A 25,144-nucleotide genomic window follows, 5' to 3' on the forward strand; every position below is an offset into this window, starting at 1 on the left:
TTTGGGCCACCCTCAAGGAATTTCTTTCAAATAATATCCTTTGTAGGTGACGAGGCTCGAACCCGAGACCTCTAGCCCGGCGAGGGTGCTAGGCACCACCACATGTCCACTGAGCCAAAGCTGCGGGGACGATAAAAAAAATTATTTAGTTTTAATTAGACAAAGTTGCCTATTTTGTCCCTGTGTTTTTTACTTTTTGACCGTTTCATCCCTGTTTTTTATTTTCTGAATTTTTCATCCTTAAAAACATTTTAAAATCTCAATTTAATTCCTCACCCTAACAAATGTTAACTAAGTCCGTTAAAATTATTCACAAGGACTATTCATGTAATATTCAACTAATTAAACTATAAAAATACCGACAACCATCGTATTAAAGAAACCCCACGGTTACCATGTTGGAAACGTCACTCAAAGATAATACTCCCACCTACCTCGAATAATTTGTTTTTTATTTAATCGACATTTATATAGCAAAACCCCAGATCATTTTTATTCTTTTTCTATTATTTGATATTGATTCTTAAAAATCCTAAATGAATTGAATCTATTTTGATTAAATGATTGTTTCAGTGAAACCCTTATTTGTTGATTACTGATAATTTTTATGAATATGGTAGGTTGTAGCGACCCGACAAAATCGTCCTTAACGGCGCCGTCTACTTAGGTCCCGTTACGTGGTCATAAGTTTTTAAAACAACGTTTGACCAAAAGTATGTCGCATTCATTTCAAAAGTAAAGATGTTTCAAGGTTTACAAAGTAGTTCGACAACTAGTTACATAACAAAGTTTAAAGTACAATTGAAACATATGCGACACAATTTGAAAGTAGCCAAAAGACGCTCCATGTATGCATGTATACTCGACATCCAAGCAAGTATCAAAAGTAATGAGCGGAAGCATGTATCACAAAACGTTCAAGGACCTGAGAAAAACATAGAAATCTGTCAACGAAAACGTTGGTGAAATCATAGGATTAAGTAAGTAAGTACAAGTGAACCACAAGATTTGTAACATTGATATAATAGTAATACATTCCAAAAGTTTGTTTCACGAGCACCCAATTATCAATGCTTAACATTCCTTCCATAGAACCCCATCACAATAGTGTTAGAATATACACTGTTTCTCGAAAATGTATTCCATTCGTAAACGGTAGCGAACCGTTTGAATGAGGGTTTGTCAAACCCATATGGATCCATACAACATAAGTTCTCGCTTACACCCGGCAAGTGTAACTAATGATAATCGAATTGAGGATTTTGTTCTAAACTCGTATGTAGAATGTTTGTTTTCATGTACTTGTGTTCACTTAGTAAAAGAAACGTTTATGTTTTCTCATCCCAAATGTAAGTTCAAAAAGAGTAAAAGTGGGACTATGATCTCACCTTGAGTGCACGTATGTTAAAGTACTTCAACAAGTAAACGTGTGCAAGAACGAATGCTAGTCTTGACCTAAACAAATAGGTTTGTATCAATAACGGTAAACACGATAGGTCAAAGTGTTCAATTAGTCCTATGGCTCGTTAAGACTCGATCATAATAGCATGTGAATCAAATTGTCATGTTTCATGTAAGGTACAAGTATAAAAGCATGTTAGAATGCTTGCATAAGTATTTGGTTAAGTTTGGTTAAAAGTCAACTTTGGTCGGGTCAAAGTCAACACGTTCGGGTCGGGTCCCGAACTATTTTTCTGAGGTTTTTAATCATATATTAGCATGTTAGAACAAGTTACATGTGAATCGGAGGTGCGTAGCATAGCAAACATTTTTCGTAAAATGGCAAATCAAAACAGCACAGAATAGGCAAATTGGACGGCGTCCAAAATGCCTGGACGGCGTCTAAGTGTGAAAGCCTGGACGGCGTCCAAAAGGCTGGACGGCGTCCAAACATCTGGGCAGAAAACATTTTGCTGAAAACACACAAGTGCACGAACCAAAACTCAAACAATCCTAATTTATGACCCGCAAACAAACAAGACAAGTATCTTATATCATCGGAAAGGTATTTTGACGAGGAAAACATCTAAACACATTTCATCAATCACATTTACCTTTACAACAACCAAAATCACATTCAAAGCTCATCATTTAATGCATTCAAGTTCATAAATGCAAATAAATGATTCGGCAACCAATTTACATGAATGATATGCCGTTTCGAAGGTAATCAAGCATATAATACAACCTAACACTTACTAATAACATCTCATGTCATTCAAAGCATCAAAAGTCCATTTCAAGTTCATCAAACCCTAACCCAAATTCACCAAAATCAATAATCAAGTTCATGAAGTTTTCTAAAGCAACCTACACATCAACTTGAAGCTAGTGATACTAGGAACACATTTAATACTTGCACTTTATCATAACAACAACATTAAATCATCCAAAACTCAAAATCAAGCACACACTTTTCATGTTCATGCTAGTTACACTAAAACAACGAGATCGAGCATATAAATCATATATTCATGTTAGACTTGAGCCATAGACACTAATTAACAACTTTATAAGTTAAAAACATCAAGAACACAAAAATCTAGTGATTTTAGGAAGTTACCCAAATGTAATGAAATCGGTATGGAATCGAAGAGGAAGTTGCAAGGATTACAAAAATGTAATTTGTTTTGCAAAACACCCGCTAGCTCGGATTTGGATGATGATTCTTTGAAATTGGGTGTTGAGAGAAAATGGAGGAAGTAGTAAAATGAGAGAGATGATAATGAATGGATGTGAGGGGTTTGACCCTTTGACCTAGTCAAAGGTTTGATCCTTTGGCGAGTTTGGTCCCTCAACTTTCATTCGGGTGCGTGAATTACCTAAACTAGATAATTTAAAACGTGTATCAACGGGAGATGTTATAAATATATAACAGACTTTAAAATGAATAAACGGAAAGTAAACGGAAAAAGGCGGGATGTTACATTACCTACTCGTTAAAAGAAATTTCGTCCCGAAATTTAAGTAGGCGTAGTAGTCGTTGTTTCTTCCTCGAGATCTTGCGTTTCCGAATTCGCGAATAGATGAGGATACTTCCTTTGCATTTGATCTTGTCTCTCCCAAGTAAACTCGGGTCCCCTTTTGGCATTCCAACGGACCTTAACAATTGGAATTCGGCTTTGTTTTAGCGTCTTGACGGAGGTATCCACAATTTCAACCGGTTCTTCCACAAAATGAAGTTTGTCATCAATAGTAAGCTCTTCAAGAGGGATGACGATATCGGGTTCGGCAAGGCACTTTTTCAAGTTGGATACATGGAAAGTAGGATGAACGGAGCTCAATTGAGGCGGAAGATCTAAACGATAAGCAACAGTTCCAACACGCTCCAAGATTTCGAAAGGACCAATATACCGTGGATTTAGCTTCCCGCGTTTCCCAAAACGGATTACACCTTTCCAAGGTGCGAATTTTAACATTACGCGATCACTGACTTAAAATTCGAGGTCGTTGCGTCGTTTGTCGGTATAGCTCTTTTGACGACTTCGGGCCGTCCTAAGCCTATCTCGGATTTGAACGATTTTCTCGATTGTTTCATGAATGAGTTCGGGTCTGGTGATTTGTGTCGCCTACTTCGGCCCAACAAAGAGGTGATCGATATTTTCAGCCGTATAAAGCTTCGAATGGTGCGGCGTTAATACTCGCGTGATAACTATTGTTGTAGGAGAATTCGGCGAGAGGCAAGTGCTTATCCCAAGCTTTTCCAAAGTCGACAACACAAGCTCGTAGCATGTCTTCCAAGGTTTGAATTGTACGTTCGCTTTGTCCGTCGCTTCTGTAAAGTATGCCAAAATCTAGAAACAAATCGGCCATCTCGGTCGGAGATAATCGATAAGGGTACACCGTGTCGGGCTACGATTTCTTTAATGTAAAGTTGTGCGAGTTTCTCCATGTTGTCGGTTTCCTTCATGGCTAGAAAGTGCGCGGATTTGGTGAGACGGTCAACAATAACCCAAATAGTATCATAACCGCCAACCGTCTTTGGTAGTTTGGTGATAAAATCCATCGTTATCCTTTCCCACTTCCATTGCGGGATTTCGGGTTGTTGAAGTAGTCCGGACGGTCTTTGATGTTCAGCTTTGACTTTGGAGCAAGTTAGGCATTTTCCAACATAAGTAGCAACGTCTCTTTTAATGTTCGGCCACCAATATTGTCCTTTGAGGTCGTGGTACATCTTATTGGCACCGGGGTGAATCGAATATCTTGACTTATGGGCTTCTCTAACATAAGGCTCTGTAGGTCCCCATAACTAGGTACCCAAATTCTTCCGGCGAAATATCGGAGTCCGGTTTCTTTAACTTCGAATCGAGAGGTGAGGACGTTCAAGTGTTCGAGAGAGATGTTTTCATCCTTAAGAGCCTCGTCTGGGCTACACGAATTTTACTATTGAGGTTGGTGTGAATGGTGATGTTTAAAGCTCGGACACGAAGAGGCACTGCTCTTTCTTTTCGACTTAAGGCATCGGCTACTACGTTTGCCTTTCCCGGATGGTAACGAACCTCACAATCATAATCTTTTAAAGTTTCAATCCACCGTCGTTGTCTCATGTTTAGTTGTTTTTGATCGAAGATGTGTTGGAGGCTTTTATGATCGGTGAAGATGTTACTTTTGGTTCCATAAAGATAGTGCCTCCACATTTTAAGTGCAAAGACAACGGCTCCGAGTTCGAGATCGTGGGTCGTATAGTTCCGTTCATGGATTTTCAATTGTCGAGAGGCATAAGCAATGACTTTCTTTCGTTGCATCAATACACACCCAAAACCATGTTTCGAGGCATCGCAATATACAACAAAATCATCATTGCCTTCAAGAAGTGACAATATAGGAGCGGTGGTTAGCTTTGTCTTCAAGATTTGAAATGCGGATTCTTGTTCGGTTGCCCAAACGAATTTCTTTCCCTTGTGAGTTAACGCGGTTAAAGGACGAGCAACCAAAGAGAAATCCTTGAAGAATCTACGATAGTATCCGGCGAGACCCAAAAATTGACGGATGTGAGTAGGAGTAGTAGGAGTCTCCCATTTACTAATGGCTTCGATTTTTGATGGATCGACTTTAATACCTTGATCACTTACAACATGTAACGACCCGCACTTTTTCGATCGTTCTATACTTATAAGATTAATATTTACATAAATTAAACCTTACCAACATGATAAGCAATCCAAATTGTTGAGACTTATGTTTTCGAAAAGAGTTTTACACAACGTTTGACCGTCTAGTTTGACCGATGATATCACGAACTATACAATATATGATAATTATACGTTTGTGTATATATATGTATATATACATATTTAACATGATCTAAGAATGTTTTAATATCTCATTTTGTATTAATAACAATAAGTTATAAGTATATTTTGAAACTACTAACTTAAGTTTTCAAAACGATAACCATACGTAACGTTATTTGACTTAAATACTTATAACCTATAATGTTTATACATATATCGTATAAGTAATGTATTTAATCACTTTTAAAGGGCTTACATACATAAAACAATATAAGTATATTTACAAAAGATAGCTATATTTGAATCCTCGTTCCGTTTTCTCAAAGATTTCTATACGTATACCTAGGGTATATGTACCCGTATCATACGCAGCTTCTAGATGTATTTACTATTGGTATATACCAATAAAAATCTGCTCCTTAGCAGCCTTAAATGATTAAGAAACATGTGGAACCAACCATTTGTCAAGTAGCATGAATTATTTAGCAAGAAAACAAAGTTAGGTATCTTTTTTTTCCTTTATAACCTAAAAACGTTTTTATGCATGCACACCATTTCTTCACCCCATTTTCTCATACTTACACTTCCATTTCTCTCTCAAAATACTCTTAACTTCATACTTGATCATCTCCAAGCATTTTCCCCATCATTTAGCTTCAAAAACAACACTTAAACCTCATAAGAAAACCTTACAAAAACACTTCAAGAAATCCTTCCAAGAACACCAACTTACTTCCAATCTTTCATCCACTTCCATCACCCTTTTGGTTCTAGGTTCTTACTCCTATTTTACAGCAACCTTGTCCAAGGAACTTGAGGTAGAATCTATGTTCATAACCTTATTCGATTCATATATATATAGCTATCTTATTTTGTGGTATAAAAGTTTAACAACAAGAACATAGTTTGAAAGTTTTCAAACTTGTTTGCAAACTAAATAGATCCTTCTAACTTAACTTTTAAAATACTTCAAGACCTGTAATATATCTTAAATATATGCTAATTTAACAAGGTATAACTTGGTTTTTCAAAGAACACCTTAAAAACTGAATTTACGACATCGGAGTGCAACCGGGGGCTGTTTTGGGTTGGATAATTAAAAACCATCTTAAACTTTGAATTGGAGGTTTATTTTCTGGAAAAATGATTTTTACTACAAATATGATAACACATAAAAATTTCATGATTTAACTCAAAGTATAAGTATTTTTAGAAAAATAATCATTTAAGGTTGTTTACATGATGGAAAATGATTAACTTCATAAGTTTCACTAAAGTTTGACCTATGACCTGTGATTTCGAATACAAACTAAGGTATTTACAGTTCATAGTCTTAAAGAGGGACTCGATCCAAGGAAGTGGCAAGTTGAATCAACGAAAACGGAGTTGTAACGAAGAAACTATGACCAAAACGAGATCGGATATCTAAGACTAGTTTAGCTACGAAAATAATTGGAGAAAATTAAATAAATCACATCTTTTTAAAATAACATGATATTTTATATATATGTACTCATAATTTAATTTTATATAGTTCAGGATCACCCGTAAACAATACGAGAAGATTAATCATAAGATCCCATGATTGTACGCAACATGTCATTTGACAACACCGGTACTTTATGTACGCAACACGTCATTTGACAACACCGGTACCATGGGTCAAGATTAATCTCGACCAATACATATACGATGGGGTTTTATTTATTTCGTTGGGGGTTTTATTTATTTCATTGCGGGTATATTAAACATCTAAAAATGAACCATTAAAATTGAATTACTAACAACGAACTGCTAACTACGGACTAAGGAATTATTAAAAGTATTAAAAGTATAACAAGTATATATATGTGACGTTTGTTTAAAAAGAAAAGGTATTGATATATTATATATGGATAGGTTCGTGATATCAACCGGAGACCAAGTCAAATTATATATATCTTCAAGACGAAAGTGAGTATATAGTCCCACTTTTAAACTCTAAATATTTCGGGATGAGAATACATGTATTTTATGTTTTACGTTATGGACACAAGTAACTGAAAATATATTCTACGTTGAGTTGTACCACTGACATACTTCCCTGTAGCTTGGTAACTAATATTTACAGCGGTATTGTAAACGCGAATCCTGTTGATAGATCTATCGGGCCTGACAACCCCAACCGGACTGGACGACCAGTATTCAACGGTTGCACAGTACTTCGTTTTGTGACTACACTTGGTACGGTGTAGTAAGATTTCATATTAAAGGGAATATGCGACGTGATTAAATGTTAAGTATGGTTACCAAGTGCTCAACCACTTAGAATATTTTTATGAAAATGTTTATATATGAAATCTTGTGGTCTATATATATATATATATTGCTGCCGGCACTAAACCTATATCTCACCAACTTTATGTTGACGTTTTAAACATGTTTATTCTCAGGTGATAATTAGAAGCTTCCGCTGCATTATGTTGAATTTGAGCAGGATCTTGCGTACGCATATTTGTGTCAAAAATAAAACTGCATATCCAAGAACTTGTGTTGTAAAATATGCTAGAAATCGTGTTGTTATCATCATTTGTAAAGTTTGTAAGTCGAAGATTATCGCTAAACGATAATCATCTTTATTTCGTCTAAAGCTTGTATCAAAAATAAGAATCATGGTTTGTAATGTATAATATATGCAGTTTTTCTTTTAAAAATGTCGCATATAGAGGTCAATACCTCGCAATGAAATCATACGTTATCTAACACGTTCTTACGGTTAAGGACGGGTTATGACATGTGGTATCAGAGCGGTGGTCTTAGCGAACCAGGTTTGCATTAGTGTGTCTAACTGATAAGTCGTTAGGATACATTAGTAAGTCTGGACTTTTACCGGGTCTTATTTAAAAACCATTGCTTATCATCGTTGGTTAAAATTTATATGTAAATATTATGTAGTACTAATGGGTTAGTTGTTGTGTGATAGATGTCGGGCTCAAAACTTGTTATCACATTCAGCGACTCCGAACCAGAATCTTCAGATGATGTTCCAGTCATTAACCTATCCGATGACGAAAATAATATCTTTGGGGAAGACTCACAAATTCCGGATGAACCGACTATAGAGAACCCGGAAAGTGAACCCGAGGAGGAAAGTGAACCCGAGGAGGAAAGTGAACCCGAGGAGGAAAGTGAACCCGAGGAGGAAAGTGAACCCGAGGAGGAAAGTGAACCCGAGGAAGAAATACAGGAAATTACAAAAGAAGAGTTCGAACTAGGAAAGAAACGAAAGGCTAATGAATTAGAAAATTCAAATCCTGAGTTTAATAAGGATGATGTGGCACCAACTCCACTAGACACTACCACCCCTATTCCCGTTATTCCTATTCATTCTATCCCGGCATCCAGTTCTTCAGTCCCACAGCCAAAATATAGGCAGACAGCCAGGATAAGCGTTAAGCGATTCTTTGAACCTAAACGTCCTAGAAAATAGACCAAACGATGCGCTGCCGTATTAAACCATGGGATCATATAATGTTTTGTATAATATTATTAGTGTGGTTTGTTTAATGTTCGATGTAAGATAAGCATATGTAAAATAGTGAAGTGTGAAATGCAATAATTTTCCATGGTTAAGTATTATTTAGATGGTAGTAATTGATTCTGTACTAAGCTATTAAGTATGGACATTAACGGGTAGGTACTACCCTAGATATAATTATAAAACGCTAATAAGAAGAAAAGGCTTTTATAATAATACCTGGTTCATATTATTAATAAGCTATAATGTACTGTAAATATACACTACATCTATAATATTCCATGTGAATAATTATTTTCTTTTCATTCTTATAGAAGAATATGGCGCGATTGAACCGAATGACGGAACAAGAAATCCAGGAACTCATCAATCAGCGAGTGAACGACAGAATGTTATGGGTCGAGGCTGCAAGAGGTGCTGCAGTTAACCCAAATCCTCGTGTGGGGTGCACTTACAAAACTTTTCAAGCTTGCAAGCCCTCATCATTCAGTGGAACAGAAGGACCGATCGGTTTAACCCGGTGGATAGAAAAGATGGAGACTGTGTTTAAAATAAGTGGTTGTGTTGAAAAGGACATGACCAAGTATGCATCGTGCACTTTACAAGATAGTGCACTCACGTGGTGGAAAAATTATGTGAAGGCTGTAGGAGGAGATGTAGCTTATGATACTCCATGGGAAGAATTCAAAACAATGTTAATCAACGAATATTGTCCAAGGAACGAGGTTAGGAAGTTGGAAGATGAATTACGAAGTCTGAAGGTTATTGGTACTGAAATCACCAACTACAATCAGCGATTCATGGAATTAGTTTTGATATGTCCTGAATTGGTTCCAACCGAAGAACGGAAAATTGAAATGTACAAAGATGGGTTGCCCAAAAAGGTCAAGGCAAATGTTACAGCATCGAAACCTAAGACAATTCATGAAGCTATAACCATGGCAAACAAGCTAATAGATCAGGTCATCATGGATAAGAAAGTATCCAATACTGATGTGAAGGTATCAGGTAACAAAAGAAAGTGGAATGGAAATTATGATCGAGGTAACCAACAACAATCTTTTAAGAAACAAGAAAACACGCAAGGTGCGGGTAGTGGTTTAAGCTTTGGTTATAAAGGACAAAATCCTTTATGCAACCGATGCCACAAACATCACTCTGGTTACTGTAATGTGGTATGCAACAAATGTAATCGAAAGGGTCATCTTGCTGAAGATTGTAGGGCTCTCGTTACAAATGGTACCAAGACTCCTGCCACCAATGCAAATAGAACTGCTTTGGCTACCATTACTTGTTTTGGGTGTGGAAAACAAGGTCACTATAAGAGCCAGTGCCCGAATCCAGAGAAGAATATCGGACCTGCACGTGGGAGAGCATTTGTTATTAATGCTAGAGAGGCATGTGAAGACCCGGAGCTTGTTACGGGTACGTTTACCATTAATAACTTATCTGCATCTATTATATTTGATACTGGTGCTGATAGAAGTTACGTGTGTAGAGACTTTCACGCTAAATTGAATTGTTCATCATTACCTCTAGATGCTAAGTACATGATTGAGTTAGCTAATGGTAAACTAATTAAAGCCGATAAAATTTGCCGTGATTGTAAAATAAATTTAGCTGGAGAAACATTTAAAATTGACTTAATACCCGTAGAATTAGGAAGTTTTGATGTAATAGTCGGCATGGACTGGATGTCCAAAATAGGAGCTGAAGTTGTGTGCGCCAAGAAGGCAATTCGCATTCCTCGTAAGAATAAAACGCCAGTAATGATTTATGGAGAGAAGGGTAACTCAAAGCTAAAACTCATTAGTTATTTGAAAGCTCAAAAGTGCTTGAAGAAAGGGTGCTATGCTATCTTAGCACATGTTAATAAAGTCGAAAAGAAAGAAAAAGATAAGTGCATCAATGACGTGCCTGTGGCAAGAGATTTTCCTGAAGTATTTCCGGAAGAGTTGCCGGGATTACCTCCATTTAGATCTGTAGAATTTCAAATAGATTTAGTACCAGGAGCTGCACCAGTGGCTCGTGCTCCATATAGACTTGCACCGTTCGAGTTAAAAGAACTTCAAAGTTAGTTAAAAGAATTACTAGACCGTGGATTCATACGACCAAGCACTTCACCGTGGGGAGCTCCAATTTTATTCGTCAAGAAGAAAGACGGATCTTTCCGAATGTGTATAGATTATCGTGAATTAAATAAGTTAACTATCAAGAATCGGTATCCACTACCGAGAATTGACGACTTATTTGATCAACTCCAAGGATCATGTGTGTATTCGAAAATTGACCTAAGATCGGGTTATCATCAATTACGTGTCAAAGAAGAAGATATACCGAAAACTGCTTTTCGGACACGCTACGGTCATTACGAATTTTTGGTCATGCCGTTTGGATTGACGAATGCGCCAGCTGTATTCATGGACCTCATGAATCGAGTTTGTAGTCCATATTTAGATAAGTTTGTTATCGTTTTCATTGATGATATTTTTATCTATTCCAAGAGTGAGCAAGAGCATGAACAACATTTAAGGTTGATATTAGAGTTATTGAGAAAAGAACAGCTATATGCTAAATTTTCTAAATGTGCTTTCTGGTTGAAAGAAGTGCAATTTCTTGGCCACGTTGTTGGTAGCAAAGGAATTCAGGTTGATCCAGCAAAAATTGAAGCCATTGAAAAATGGGAGACTCCTAAGACACCAATGCAGATACGCCAATTTTTGGGTTTAGCCGGTTATTATAGAAGGTTTATTCAAGATTTTTCCCGAATAGCTAAGCCGTTGACAGCGTTAACGCAAAAAGGGAAGAAATATGAATGGACTTTCGAGCAGGAGAGTGCATTTCAATTACTGAAAAAGAAGTTGACTACGGCGCCTATTTTATCATTACCAGAAGGGAACGATGATTTTGAAATATATTGTGATGCTTCGCGACAAGGTTTTGGTTGCGTTCTTATGCAACGGAAGAAAGTTATTGCATACGCATCCCGACAATTAAAGATTCACGAGCGGAATTATACGACGCATGATCTAGAACTGGGAGCAGTCGTGTTTGCATTGAAGATATGGAGACACTACTTGTATGGGGTTAAATGCACTGTGTTTACTGATCATAAAAGCCTTCAACATATTTTCGATCAAAAACAGCTGAACATGAGGCAACGTAGGTGGGTCGAGTTAATAAACGACTATGATTGTGAAATTCGTTATCATCCCGGGAAAGCGAATGTGGTGGCTGACGCTTTAAGCAGAAAGGAACGAGAACCAATTCGAGTACGAGCAATGAACATAAAAATTCGCATGAATCTCAACTCACAAATCAAAGAGGCTCAACGAGAAGCTCTTACTAAAGAAAACATAGGAAATGAAATAATGAAGAAGTATGGGAAACAACTCATTATGCGGGAAGATGGAATTCGATATTTTGCAAACCGTATTTGGGTACCAAAGTTGGGTGGATTAAGGAAGTTAATATTGAATGAGGCACATAAGACAAGATACTCGATACATCCTGGAGTTGGAAAGATGTATCAAGATCTTAAGACGCATTATTGGTGGCCTAATTTGAAGACAGACGTTGCAACATATGTTGGGGAATGTTTAACTTGTTCCAAATTCAAAGCAGAACACCAGAAGCCGTCAGGATTACTTCAACAACCAGAAATCCCAGAATGGAAATGGGACGGTATTACCATGGATTTCATCACGAAGTTACCAAAGACTGCCTGGGGATACGACACCATTTGGGTGATTGTTGATCGTCTCACCAAGTCTGCACATTTCCTGCCTATAAAGGAAACGGATAGAATGGAGAAACTATTACGATTGTATATAAAGGAAATTGTTTCAAGACATGGAATACCTATTTCCATTATATCCGATCGTGATAGTAGATTTACCTCAAAGTTCTGGCAATCACTACAGGAGGCACTAGGAACTCGTTTGGATATGAGTACCGTATATCATCCACAAACCGACGGGCAGAGTGAAAGAACGATTCAGACTCTTGAAGACATGCTCAGGGCATGTGTGATCGATTTTGGAAACGGATGGGATAAATATCTACCATTAGCAGAATTCTCGTATAATAATAGTTATCATGCGAGCATTAAAGCTGCACCATTCGAAGCATTGTATGGAAGGAAGTGTAGATCTCCTATCTGTTGGAATGAAGTAGGAGATCGACAATTAACTAGTCCCGAGATCATACACGAAACGACTGAGAAGATAGTACAAATCAAGGAGAGATTGAAAACAGCCCGTAGTCGCCAAAAGAGCTACGACGATGTCCGAAGGAAACCATTAGAGTTTCAGATCGGGGACATGGTTATGCTAAAGGTGTCACCTTGGAAAGGTGTAATACGCTTCGGAAAAAGGGGTAAACTGAACCCAAGATATGTAGGCCCGTTCAAGATCATCGAACGCATTGGACCGGTAGCTTATCGACTCGAGTTACCGCAACAACTCGCCGGAGTACATAATACCTTTCACGTCTCAAACCTTAAGAAGTGTCTTGCAAAGGAAGATCTCACCATTCCTCTTGAAGAAATCCATGTCGACGAGAAACTACAATTCATCGAAGAACCAATCGAAATCATGGATCGTGAAGTTAAACATCTCAAGCAGAGCAACATACCGATAGTTAAGGTTCGTTGGAATGCTAGAAGAGGTCCCGAGTTTACGTGGGAACGAGAGGATCAGATGAAACAAAAGTATCCACACTTGTTTCTCGATGACGCAAAATAGGTACAATTTTAAAATTTCGGGACGAAATTTATTTAACGGGGAGGTAATGTAACGACCCGCACTTTTTCGATCGTTCTATACTTATAAGATTAATATTTACATAAATTAAACCTTACCAACATGATAAGCAATCCAAATTGTTGAGACTTATGTTTTCGAAAAGAGTTTTACACAACGTTTGACCGTCTAGTTTGACCGATGATATCACGAACTATACAATATATGATAATTATACGTTTGTGTATATATATGTATATATACATATTTAACATGATCTAAGAATGTTTTAATATCTCATTTTGTATTAATAACAATAAGTTATAAGTATATTTTGAAACTACTAACTTAAGTTTTCAAAACGATAACCATACGTAACGTTATTTGACTTAAATACTTATAACCTATAATGTTTATACATATATCGTATAAGTAATGTATTTAATCACTTTTAAAGGGCTTACATACATAAAACAATATAAGTATATTTACAAAAGATAGCTATATTTGAATCCTCGTTCCGTTTTCTCAAAGATTTCTATACGTATACCTAGGGTATATGTACCCGTATCATACGCAGCTTCTAGATGTATTTACTATTGGTATATACCAATAAAAATCTGCTCCTTAGCAGCCTTAAATGATTAAGAAACATGTGGAACCAACCATTTGTCAAGTAGCATGAATTATTTAGCAAGAAAACAAAGTTAGGTATCTTTTTTTTCCTTTATAACCTAAAAACGTTTTTATGCATGCACACCATTTCTTCACCCCATTTTCTCATACTTACACTTCCATTTCTCTCTCAAAATACTCTTAACTTCATACTTGATCATCTCCAAGCATTTTCCCCATCATTTAGCTTCAAAAACAACACTTAAACCTCATAAGAAAACCTTACAAAAACACTTCAAGAAATCCTTCCAAGAACACCAACTTACTTCCAATCTTTCATCCACTTCCATCACCCTTTTGGTTCTAGGTTCTTACTCCTCTTTTACAGCAACCTTTTCCAAGGAACTTGAGGTAGAATCTATGTTCATAACCTTATTCGATTCATATATATATAGCTATCTTATTTTGTGGTATAAAAGTTTAACAACAAGAACATAGTTTGAAAGTTTTCAAACTTGTTTGCAAACTAAATAGATCCTTCTAACTTAACTTTTAAAATACTTCAAGACCTGTAATATATCTTAAATATATGCTAATTTAACAAGGTATAACTTGGTTTTTCAAAGAACACCTTAAAAACTGAATTTACGACATCGGAGTGCAACCGGGGGCTGTTTTGGGTTGGATAATTAAAAACCATCTTAAACTTTGAATTGGAGGTTTATTTTCTGGAAAAATGATTTTTACTATAAATATGATAACACATAAAAATTTCATGATTTAACTCAAAGTATAAGTATTTTTAGAAAAATAATCATTTAAGGTTGTTTACATGATGGAAAATGATTAACTTCATAAGTTTCACTAAAGTTTGACCTATGACCTGTGATTTCGAATACAAACTAAGGTATTTATAGTTCATAGTCTTAAAGAGGGACTCGATCCAAGGAAGTGGCAAGTTGAATCAACGAAAACGGAGTTGTAACGAAGAAACTATGACCAAAACGAGATCGGATATCTAAGACTAGTTTAGCTACGAAAATAATTGGAGAAAATTAAATAAATCACATCTTTTTAAAATAACATGATATTTTATATATATGTACTCATAATTTAATTTTATATGGTTCAGGATCACCCGTAAACAATACGAGAAGATTAATCATAAGATCCCATGATTGTACGCAACATGTCATTTGACAACACCGGTACTTTATGTACGCAACACGTCATTTGACAACACCGGTACCATGGGTCAAGATTAATCTCGACCAATACATATACGATGGGGTTTTATTTATTTCGTTGGGGGTTTTATTTATTTCATTGCGGGTATATTAAACATCTAAAAATGAACCATTAAAATTGAATTACTAACAACGAACTGCTAACTACGGACTAAGGAATTATTAAAAGTATTAAAAGTATAACAAGTATATATATGTGACGTTTGTTTAAAAAGAAAAGGTATTGATATATTATATATGGATAGGTTCGTGATATCAACCGGAGACCAAGTCAAATTATATATATCTTCAAGACGAAAGTGAGTATATAGTCCCACTTTTAAACTCTAAATATTTCGGGATGAGAATACATGTATTTTATGTTTTACGTTATGGACACAAGTAACTGAAAATATATTCTACGTTGAGTTGTACCACTGGCATACTTCCCTGTAGCTTGGTAACTAATATTTACAGCGGTATTGTAAACGCGAATCCTGTTGATAGATCTATCGGGCCTGACAACCCCAACCGGACTGGACGACCAGTATTCAACGGTTGCACAGTACTTCATTTTGTGACTACACTTGGTACGGTGTAGTAAGATTTCATATTAAAGGGAATATGCGACGTGATTAAATGTTAAGTATGGTTACCAAGTGCTCAACCACTTAGAATATTTTTATGAAAATGTTTATATATGAAATCTTGTGGTCTATATATATATATATTGCTGCCGGCACTAAACCTATATCTCACCAACTTTATGTTGACGTTTTAAACATGTTTATTCTCAGGTGATAATTAGAAGCTTCCGCTGCATTATGTTGAATTTGAGCAGGATCTTGCGTACGCATATTTGTGTCAAAAATAAAACTGCATATCCAAGAACTTGTGTTGTAAAATATGCTAGAAATCGTGTTGTTATCATCATTTGTAAAGTTTGTAAGTCGAAGATTATCGCTAAACGATAATCATCTTTATTTCGTCCAAAGCTTGTATCAAAAATAAGAATCATGGTTTGTAATGTATAATATATGCAGTTTTTCTTTTAAAAATGTCGCATATAGAGGTCAATACCTCGCAATGAAATCATACGTTATCTAACACGTTCTTACGGTTAAGGACGGGTTATGACACAACATGACCAAGAAATTGAACTTCCTTCAACCAAAATTCACACTTGGAGAATTTGGCATAGAGTCGTTCTTATCTCAAGAGTTCAAGCACAAGTCGGAGATGTTGTTCGTGCTCTTCTTCGCTTTTAGAATAGACCAAGATGTCATCGATGAACACAATGGCGAATTTATCGAGATACGACTTGCACACGCGGTTCATAAGGTTCATGAACACCGCCGGTGTGTTAATGAGACCAAATGGCATGACAAGGAATTCATAACTACCATAACGAGTCCAGAAAGCAGTTTTGGAGACATCTTCCCCCTTAACCCTTAATTGATGATAACCCGAGCGGAGATCGATTTTCGAATATATACAAGACCCTTGTAGTTGATCAAAGAGGTCATCGATACGAGGAAGAGGATACCGGTTCTTAACCATCAATTTGTTTAGCTCACGATAATCAATGTACATTCGTAGGGATCCATTTTTCTTTTTAACAAACAAAATCGGAGCGCCCCATGGTGAATGGCTAGGTTGGATAAAACCACGGTCAAGTAGTTCTTGGATTTGACTTTGCAATTCTTGCATTTCGGATGGAGCAAGTCCATATGGTGCACGTGCTACGGGTGCGGCTCCCGGAATAAGATCGATTTGGAATTCTACCGGTCGATGAGGTGGAAGACCCGGGAATTCGTCGGGAAATACATCGGAAAAGTCACTAACAATTGGCACATCATCGATATGCTTCTCATCGGACTCGACTTTCTTAACATGGGCAAGGATTGCAAAACAACCCTTACGGAGTAGTTTTCTAACTTTAAGGCACGAAACAAGGTTGAGTCCGGTGCAACTCTTATCGCCATAAACAATCAAGGGTTCACCATTCTCGATAGGAATTCGGATTGCGTTAAGATCACAAAGGATGTGAGATTTCATTTTGGCTAACCAATTCATACCGATTATTACATCGAAGCTTCCTAGTTCCATGGGTATCAAGTCAATTTCAAACTCATTACCCAAAATATTTAACGTACACCCCCGGTAATATGTGTCGGCACTCAATAGTTTCCCGTTGGCCACTTCAATGGTATAAGTGGTATCTAGTGGGAGTGGTGGAGTGCTAAAAGAATGAATCAAAGTCTTAGATACAAAGCATTTATCGGCACCCGAATCGAATAAACAAGTAACATAAGTGTTGTTGAGAAGAAACGTACCCGTGACTAATTCATTGTCATCTCGGGCTTCCTCGGTGTCGATGTTGAAAGCTCGGCCGCGCATATTGGGGTTATCTTTCTTCTTCAGGCATGCATTTCTATAATGGCCCATTTGGCCACATTCGTAACAAGTGCCCGTTTTTGGTGCATTGGGCCCCTTTCGAGCGATGGGGGCGACACTTTTACATTCGTTGGCCTTATGACCAACTCCTTGGCACCGATGGAAAATCAGCTTACCACATTCACCAAAGTGGTGCTTGTTGCATTTGTTGCAAAGAGGTAGGTTTCCGACATAACCTTTCTTGCCGTCGGGGGTGTAAGGCTTCTTGGCAAAGTTGTTGTTGCTTGATTGGGGGGCTTCCCATTTTCTTTTGTTGTTACCCGACTTATCCTCGGCTTTAGGTGCCGGCACTATAATTTTGTCCACCGTTTCTATCAACTTGCGGGCCATGTTCAAAGCTTCTTGATGATTAGTGAGTTTGGATGACATTACCCCGTGTTTGATGCTCTTTGGGATACTATCCATGTAAAGTTCAACCCTTAAAGCTTCGGGGTTCACAAGGTTTGGGCACATCAAGGCTAGTTCGGAAAATCGTTGATTATAAGCCTTGAGATCGTTTCCGACCGCCTTCAAAGTTCTTAGCTCTTGTTCGAGCCTTCGGGTTTCTTCACGAGGGAAATATTCGACGATCATCTTTTCCTTTAAGTCGGCCCAAGAGAGGGCGTGAGCTTCATCGGTACCCATCGATTGTACATAGGTGTTCCACCATGTGAGGGCGACACCGACGAAAGTGTGAGTAGAGTATTTGACCTTATCTTGGTCCCGACAACCGGTTATGCTAAAAACGGCTTCCGTTTGCTCAAACTATCGGGTGAGCACAACCGGTCCTCCGGTTCCATCGAAAGTGTGAGGTTTGCACCCCATGAAGGCTTTGTACGAGCACCCTTCGCTTGAGTTACCGGCTCCTTGATTGTTGTTGTTGTTATTGTTGTTGTTGGAGGAGTGACCGGCCATGGCCGCATCCACGGCGGTGGCTATCATCCGTTGAAGGGCTTGTTCAGGAGTCTCATGGCGTGGCACACGGCGAGGAGGCATTGTTCCTTCAAAACACAAGAATACCGTTGATTAGTATTTTCAATAATACTAATCATGATATGGAATTAGGATAGAGAGAAAAATTTTCCTTGACTCGCCTTAAATTCTTTATGCCATAATGTCGGAACGTTCATATGAGTCACCGTAATATAATCCCGGAAATTATATTACCCTAATTCATATGTGCATTCGTCATTATTTCACTAAGTCAAGGTGGCGTGTCAATCAAATTAAACAACGTGAGATTAAGATGAAATAAGAGTAGATATGAGTAGAAACGTTCGAGTATAAATGCACAAGTAGTTAAGTAATTCCTACTTCAAGTCTATATGCCGGTTGTAGTCTAGACTCACTAATGTACCCTATGACTCGGGGTTGACACCAATGAACTCTAAATCCCTACAACCAACGCTCTGATACCATTTGTAGCGACCCGACAAAATCGTCATTGACGGCGCCGTCTACTTAGGTCCCGTTACGTGGTCATAAGTCTTTAAAACAACGTTTGACCAAAAGTATGTTGCATTCATTTCAAAAGTAAAGATGTTTCAAGGTTTACAAAGTAGTTCGACAACTAGTTACATAACAAAGTTTAAAGTACAATTGAAACATATGCGACACAATTTGAAAGTAGCCAAAAGACGCTCCATGTATACATGTATACTCGACATCCAAGCAAGTATCAAAAGTAATGAGCGGAAGCATGTATCACAAAATGTTCAAGGACCTGAGAAAAACATAGAAATCTATCAACGAAAACGTTGGTGAAATCATAGGTTTAAGTAAGTAAGTACAAGTGAACCACAAGATTTGTAACATTGATATAATAGTAATACATTCCAAAAGTTTGTTTCACGAGCACCCAATTATCAATGCTTAACATTCCTTCCATAGAACCCCATCACAATAGTGTTAGAACATACACTGTTTCTCGAAAATATATTCCATTCGTAAACGGTGTGACGACCCGGAAATTTTCGACCAAATTTAAACTTAATCTTTATATGATTTTGACACGTTAAGCAAAGTCTATAATATTGAGTCTCGGAAAATTTTGAACTGTTTCATATATTCAATTGACCTTCGACCATTCCCGAGGATTCACGAACGTTTATCTGTAAATAGAAATGTATATATTTAAAAATATATTTATATATATAATAGTAATTTGTAATATTATAAAATTTAGTTATTTGAATTAATAAGGTAATATATGATATTATAACTTATGATGTATCTACATATATAAATAAAGTATATTGAATATAGATAATTGATTTCGAATTTATTTAGTAAACGATAGTATCACTCATTTGTCATTCAATTGATAGTAAACAAGTTAAAAACAAACTTATGCGATTTTTAAAAATAAACAGTAATCCGAAAACAAGTGATATAAATTATAGGTTTATTAGAAATGTATTTAGGAACTATTTGTTGAATTTTAAAACTTTTTATATTTAACTTGGGGTTGGAAGTGAATAATTAATGTAAATATTATTTAATAGTTAATGATCAAATTTTATACCATAATGACTGAAATAAATAATAACAATTATCATAAAAATTTGGAATTTATCTAAGTGCTTTTATCCGCCACGGATTAGCAACGGAGTACGATATAGCAGTCATGGCAAAACCGTCGGTAACAACACTCCAAACATTAGGATACTAGTGCACGTTTTCTTAAATGTTATATGTTATATTTTATTATTATTGATAGATATATTTGGTGCATAATCACATAATAAAGCAATTATATTCAACAATCATACACCACAATTCAACCACTTCAACTATTTATTGTTTTTGATCGATCACTTGTACCCTTTATTCAATAACACTATTATATTCACAAAAGAAAAACAAACAAAACTATTACTTCTACTGCTAATCGATTTCACATGCATATATACATATTGGAATTACATTTATTTGAAACACAAACACTTTCTATCTCCTTCTTGCTACTATCTCCTGCTTTCTTTCTTTTTGATTAAACCAAGAATCATGAACCACCCATAACCACCCTAGCCTCACCATCCGTCACCTAAATCACCATCACAAGCCACCATGGAACACCCATTTGTTGTTGTTGATTGCTTCCTGCCCGAGAACCATCGCCATCCATCTGCTAATTTTAAACTGCCCATGAAACCCACAACGAAACCTACTACTATTTCTTTTCCATTATACTTTGGTTACAAATTTCATCAAACCCACTTTCATCAAAACGACCCATCATCATAGAATATCGACATCAGTTTCACTCATTATACCACCATATAAACTCACTTTCGTTTTCTGTTTATGGTCACTACAAACCAAACAAAACCACACAAGAACCCATCCATTTCTGTAACGGTTCGAACGAGCCATGTTAACATCAAACTGTCACCACCATCAAGACACTCTCAAACCACAACCACCATCATCCTCTAATACCTTCGGCTACTACTACCACTGCAACCCTCCTCCGGAAATCATAACCACTACCACCTCTCTCTCCCCCTCTCTCTCTACTATTTCTATTAAAACCATCGAAACTCGCCAAACTAGCTGCAATCAATTTCTTTTCTGTTTTGCTCACAAGAACACCACCTGCATATTTTTTTTCTTCGCTGCTTCGTTCCTACTACTTATGCTTCGGTTTATATTGAAATAAAAACCTTTTAAAAGCAGCATGTTACACTTGATATTTGTATATTGAGACAAATTAAAAAGGTTCGCTGTATAGAGGTACCAAGTACCCAAAAATATATCCAAGTATATATATTATGGAAACCAAATTATGAAATTGCCAGGAGGATAAAGCATGAATCGTTATACAATATAACATATTAAAAGCAAAAGGGGGTTCCACCAATAGTGGATTAGGTAATGGCACATTCCACATGAAGAAAAGTTGTTGAGTGCTGTTTAATATTCGAGATCGAGACTAATAAAGGAAAAGGTGTCGATGATAATAATTCATGTTGGCCACATTTTCTTTGTTGGTTCATATGTCGACAATTACAGAAACATTGGAGACTTTTTATTCCTTTTATATCTTTCTTTTCCCTTCTAGCCGAATGTTTTATCACTCGTGACATTTCAAGATCAGGAAAACGGGCTGTTTAAAGTGGGCTGAGTATACTTTGGACTTGCAATGTCTTTGGGCCTCCCATCCTTTATATTTTGAAGGTATTATTAGTATATAATGATAAGGGTAGCAGTATAGTATGTTAACGATATCATACCAGAAAGGTGATGATTATATTCATGAATAAAGATGATAGCTAGTTGAGGATGTTGGTTGGTGAACATCATAATGATATTAGACAATAATATGATTATGATAAATGATACATAAAATATAAGATGATACATGAAATAATAATTAGAATGATGATGTTAAGAACAATGAAGACGTTGAAGATGTTATGATAACGATTTTAGGATGATACAGATGATATTACGATGATGTGATGATTACATGTTAATCGATGAAGATAGATGTATAATAGTTTACGGATCATGATGATAATATAGATTAGGATATGAATGTTGGAGCTAATCGATTCATTGTGTCTCACATCAGAAAGTGAAAGAAACAAATGTGCATATATAAGCTTATGGGAACCTCCCTCTATTTCCAATTGGTTTTAGAGAAATGTGGAACTCATGAGCTTATATGTTGTACATGGTGGTGGACCTTAAACGATCCTACAAATGGTATCCGAGCCTGGTTATAGCCTAGATATGTGGACGGTGTAGAATGGTAGCGGAGGTTCAAACCGAGATGACTATGGAAGTGACCGAGGAGGAGGTCGGGTGTCCGGGAAGAGTCGAGATGGTATTGAACGTGTTCGTAGAAGTATCGTGGAATGAATCGATTAAGGGGGTGATTGTTGGAGCTAATCGATTCATTGTGTCCCACATCGGAAAGTGAAAGAAACAAATGTGCATATATAAGCTTATGGGAACCTCCCTCTATTACCAATTAGTTTTAGAGAAATGTGGAACTCATGAGCTTATATGTTGTACATGGTGGTGGACCTTAAACGGTCCTACAATGAATGATGATACCCATGAATCATACAATAGATAATTAGGATCACGAGATGATGATGATAGTTATATTTGTATAATGTTAATGAAACGAAAACGATAAATTAAGATGAGATGATTATGAAGTAGAGGATGATTTTGATGATGAAGAATAGTCCTGGGTTTTTAGTTAATTAAAGAAGATGAGGAAACAGAAAACATAAGTTAAATACATTTGGTTTACGTATTAAATCAGAAAAACGAGAATGGAGGAATGGTCTTGGGTGTTATGGGTGAACAAGAGGTCATGAGTTCGACCCCGGGCAGGGGCATTCCTTTAAGCCTTTTTCATTTTAAGGTAGAATTTTTACTTATTATTATTATTATTATTGTCATTATCATCATTATTATTATTAAAATAGATTATTACTATTATTATTATGAATATAAATATAAAGATTATAGATAAGGATATTAATATGAAAATGATAAAAATTACATTTAAATTACAATTTAAATGAATTATTAATATTATTAATATTATGGTTATTTTATTATTTTTACTATTAATACCATTATTAGTATTATTTTTAACCTTATAATTATTATCATTAATATTATTTTATCAAATAATTATTAAGTTATAAAAAAACTATATTTAATACATATAACATAAATATATTAATATGTTTATAATAAATAATAATTATTTATTAAAGTATATATAAAATAAATGTACTTAATTAATTAATAATGAAATGTCCCGTTCTTATTGATTAAAAACGTTCCATATTAATTGATTTCGTTGCGAGGTTTTGACCTCTATATGAGACGTTTTTCAAAGACTGCATTCATTTTAAAACAAACCATAACCTTTATTTCATCAATAAAGGTTTAAAAAGCTTTACGTAGATTATCAAATAATGATAATCTAAAATATCCTGTTTACACACGACTATTACATAATGGTTTACAATACAAATATGTTACAACAAAATAAGTTTCTTGAATGCAGTTTTTACACAATATCATACAAGCATGGACTCCAAATCTCGTCCTTATTTAAGTATGCGACAGCGGAAGCTCTTAATAATCACCTGAGAATAAACATGCTTAAAACGTCAACAAAAATGTTGGTGAGTTATAGGTTTAACCTATATATATCAAATCATAATAATAGACCACAAGATTTCATATTTCAATACACATCCCATACATAGAGATAAAAATCATTCATATGGTGAACACCTGGTAACCGACATTAACAAGATGCATATATAAGAATATCCCCATCATTCCGGGACACCCTTCGGATATGATATAAATTTCGAAGTACTAAAGCATCCGGTACTTTGGATGAGGTTTGTTAGGCCCAATAGATCTATCTTTAGGATTCGCGTCAATTAGGGTGTCTGTTCCCTAATTCTTAGATTACCAGACTTAATAAAAAGGGGCATATTCGATTTCGATAATTCAACCATAGAATGTAGTTTCACGTACTTGTGTCTATTTTGTAAATCATTTATAAAACCTGCATGTATTCTCATCCCAAAAATATTAGATTTTAAAAGTGGGACTATAACTCACTTTCACAGATTTTTACTTCGTCGGGAAGTAAGACTTGGCCACTGGTTGATTCACGAACCTATAACAATATATACATATATATCAAAGTATGTTCAAAATATATTTACAACACTTTTAATATATTTTGATGTTTTAAGTTTATTAAGTCAGCTGTCCTCGTTAGTAACCTACAACTAGTTGTCCACAGTTAGATGTACAGAAATAAATCGATAAATATTATCTTGAATCAATCCACGACCCAGTTTATACGTATCTCAGTATTGATCACAACTCAAACTATATATATTTTGGAATCAACTTCAACCCTGTATAGCTAACTCCAACATTCACAAATAGAGTGTCTATGGTTGTTCCGAAATATATATAGATGTGTCGACATAATAGGTCGAAACATTGTATACGTGTCTATCGTATCTCAATATTACATAATATACAATACAAGTTGATTAAGTTATGGTTGGAATAGATTTGTTACCAATTTTCACGTAGCTAAAATGAGAAAAATTATCCAATCTTGTTTTACCCATAACTTCTTCATTTTAAATCCGTTTTGAGTGAATCAAATTGCTATGGTTTCATATTAAACCCTATTTTATGAATCTAAACAGAAAAAGTATAGGTTTATAGTCGGAAAAATAAGTTACAAGTCGTTTTTGTAAAGGTAGTCATTTCAGTCGAAAGAACGACGTCTAGATGACCATTTTAGAAAACATACTTCCACTTTGAGTTTAACCATAATTTTTGGATATAGTTTCATGTTCA

General features: G+C 35.9%; 1 long non-coding RNA gene across 1 annotated transcript in view; it reads left to right on the forward strand.

The window, feature by feature from the left end:
- Window positions 1-400: 400 nt before the first annotated feature.
- The window catches only part of LOC139871939 (uncharacterized), a 47,833-nt gene continuing 23,089 nt past the window's right edge, over window positions 401-25,144 (forward strand). Inside the window, exon 1 of the long non-coding RNA XR_011766810.1 lies at window positions 401-620. This is a non-coding gene — a long non-coding RNA (uncharacterized lncRNA). The remainder of the gene's footprint in view (window positions 621-25,144) is intronic.

Source organism: Rutidosis leptorrhynchoides, chromosome 10 (genome assembly GCF_046630445.1).
Source record: "Rutidosis leptorrhynchoides isolate AG116_Rl617_1_P2 chromosome 10, CSIRO_AGI_Rlap_v1, whole genome shotgun sequence".
Lineage (NCBI taxonomy): Eukaryota > Viridiplantae > Streptophyta > Magnoliopsida > Asterales > Asteraceae > Rutidosis > Rutidosis leptorrhynchoides.